Raw genomic sequence first — 2,985 nt, forward strand, 5'->3', positions numbered from 1 at the left:
TTTTGCTGAACTTAATGTCAGTCTTTGAAAGTGCGCTGTTTTACCCTGTTTTGTACATAAGATAAACTACAAACATACATAATATTTTTCTTATATATATATATATATATATATATATATATATTTTATAAAACCTTTATTTATTAAAATAATTTAAATGAATATTTTTTTTAAAAAAAAATTTGTTTCCTTTTACTTTAGGTAGTTTTGGTATGTTTACCAAGTCCGTCCCTCGACAAAATTTAAAATTTGTCGTTTTTAAAGCGATTGTTTTAAAAGCAAAGATTTTTGGGTTTTTTTATTTTTTTTGGTATACTTAAGATCAATAATATTAAAAATAATGATAACAAAATTTTTCGCCCCGCCTTCGGGTAAAGCAATTTTGGTTCCATGACCTAGTCTTTAACTTACGACGAATTTTAGAAATCATTTTTTTAAACGTAATGAAATAAAGTAAATTTTGTTTTTAAATTCACAGAAAACTTAAATTTAAAAATGCATATAAATTTCATATAAAACCTACAAAACAAAAATTTAGAATAGGGGGAGAAAAACTAGTTCTTTAGTGTCTGCTAGTGGAAAAGATCAATCGGATTCCATTCTCGGAACTACACGAGAACAGAACAACTAACTCTAGACAGCGTTTTCTCATTTGAATCTCCCCACACTTAGGTAGCTGTGGTGTCGAAATTGTGATTAACTTCATCGTTAATTTCTCTTGGACCATAATCAACTTGCATATCTATGACTTTTGCTTTAAGCCATTGGTCAGATTCCTGTGTAATATCCACCAATTCAACTAGTTTTGCCTTTTCTTTAGGCGATAGATTGGATACTAACCGGTTACATAACTTAAAGTTCCCCTTGGTTCTAGCATCACGAATCCATTTTATAAGTTTCTTCATTGAACTGTTAATAACGGGGTCATTTAATTTCGTATCAACAACGGGGTTCTTTGTTATTAAGTCATCATTAGGTGTTACTTCATTTTCCCCACACTTAGGCGTTTTATTATTGCTAAGTATTACCGTTGGAGTTGGTAAAACAATATGGTTCTTACTAATCGTTTTTGTTGGTTCAACGGTTTTGGTTGGTGGAGATTTAGACTTTCGACTCACAAAGGTGATCGATTTGTCACCATCACTAAGTGTCATTCTACCTTCTCTTACATCAAATAACGCCCTGGTGGATGCTAAGAATGGTCGACCTAAAATTAGAGAAATGTTTGAGTCCTCTTCTATGTCAATGACAATAAATTTGACTAGAAAGGTTAAATTACCTACTTGTACGGGTAGGTTGTCAGCAATTCCAACTGGGTGCCTAATTGTTTGATCAAAGAGTCGAACACTCATCTCTGTTGGACTTATCTCACCAACTCCTAATCTCTTATATAATGAAAGAGGCATAACACTCATACTCGCACCTAAATCTGCTAGTGCATCATACATGACACAATCACTAAGTAGACAAGGAATAATAAATTCACCCGGATCACCCACCCTGGGTGGAGGTTTTGGTGGAACTGTCTTCACCGGGTGTACTTCTACGGTTTTTGTTTCTTGTATTTTCTTATTATTCTTCTTCTTTTTTTCAGAGGTATCACAAACTTTATTACCTATTACTTGCTCATAGTCAACTCCTTTACTTGAAAACGGGATGGGTGGTCTGTATGGTGCCACCAATGGCTTTACATACTCGGGTGGTGGTGGTGGTGGTGGTGTTGTAACTTCTTCATTGTTACTCACATCAAAAACCTTCCCATATTCTGGAGATGGTTTTTCAGAATTTGTTGACACCATATTAACATTCTCATTTCGAGGATTTACTTCAGTATTACTCGGTAGCTTTCCTTGTTCCCTCTCACTTATCATGCTAGCAAGAGTACCTACGTGTTTTTCTAGATTCAAAATGGAAGCTTGTTGAGTTCTTAATGACTGATCAAACCTCTCATTTGTTTGGGTTTGAGATGTAATAAATTGTTTTTGAGATTCCATTAGCTTTGCTATCATTTCTTCCAGATTTGACTTTTTCTCTTCGGTTTATTGTGGTGGTTTATACAAGCCAGGTCTTTGTTGATTGAAAGTGTTGTTTTGAGTTGGTTGGTTATTCGGACCTTGTTGGTTGTACGAGTTATTGTTAGGTCCATTTGGATTGTAAAGAATGTTTTGATTTCGATTGAAGTTTGGCCTTGGAAGTTGATAATTATTTTGATAATTATTTCCCGGCCTTTGGTTCATGTAGGAAACGTTCTCATGTTGTTCCATCATTTGCTCAATGTGACAATCTTTCGTTAAGTGTAGTCCACCGCATTGCTCACAACTAATTCGTATTGCGTGAATATCTTTATTCATCTTTTCCATTCGTCTCTCGAAAGCATCTATTTTTGCGGAAACAGAATCAAAGTCATGGCTAGAATCGGCTCTAGCCGCTTTAGATGAATGAAAAATATATTTTTCTTGATGCCACTCATGCGAGTGGGAGGCTGTATTATCAATTATCTTATGAGCTTCGGTAGCGGTTTTCTTCATAATGGAATCACCAGCTGCTGTGTCGATGTCGTTTCGTGTAGCAACGTCGACACCTTGGTAGAATATTTGTACTATTTGATAAGTGTCTAAACCGTGTTGAGGACATCCTCTCAACAACTTTCCGAATCTTGTCCATGCCTCATATAATGTTTCATTTGGATTTTGCGTGAACTTAACAATTTCTCCATGAAGTCTCACAGCTTCAGATGCCGGAAAGAATTGTTTAAGAAATTTTTCAACTAAAACATCCCATGTAACAATCGCCCCTTCAGGTAACCATTCTAACCAATCTTTGGCTTCTCCCTTTAAAGTCCAGGGAAATAACATGAGATAGATCTGTTCATCCTCAACTTCTCTGATTTTGAATAGAGTACAGATCCTATTAAAGGTTCGAAGATGTTCGTTTGGATCTTCTTTTGGCGTACCACTATATTGGCATTGATTAGTTACTATGTGT

The 2,985-nt window shown here is 35.1% G+C and overlaps 1 non-coding gene across 1 annotated transcript; it reads left to right on the top strand.

Annotated features, from left to right (window-relative positions):
• The first annotated feature begins 2,616 nt into the window (after positions 1-2,616).
• Positions 2,617-2,723, top strand: LOC139865127 (small nucleolar RNA R71). Its single transcript, XR_011764652.1, has one exon. It is a non-coding gene; the product is annotated as a small nucleolar RNA R71 (small nucleolar RNA).
• The last annotated feature ends 262 nt before the right edge of the window (positions 2,724-2,985 follow it).

Source organism: Rutidosis leptorrhynchoides, chromosome 8 (assembly GCF_046630445.1).
Source record: "Rutidosis leptorrhynchoides isolate AG116_Rl617_1_P2 chromosome 8, CSIRO_AGI_Rlap_v1, whole genome shotgun sequence".
Lineage (NCBI taxonomy): Eukaryota > Viridiplantae > Streptophyta > Magnoliopsida > Asterales > Asteraceae > Rutidosis > Rutidosis leptorrhynchoides.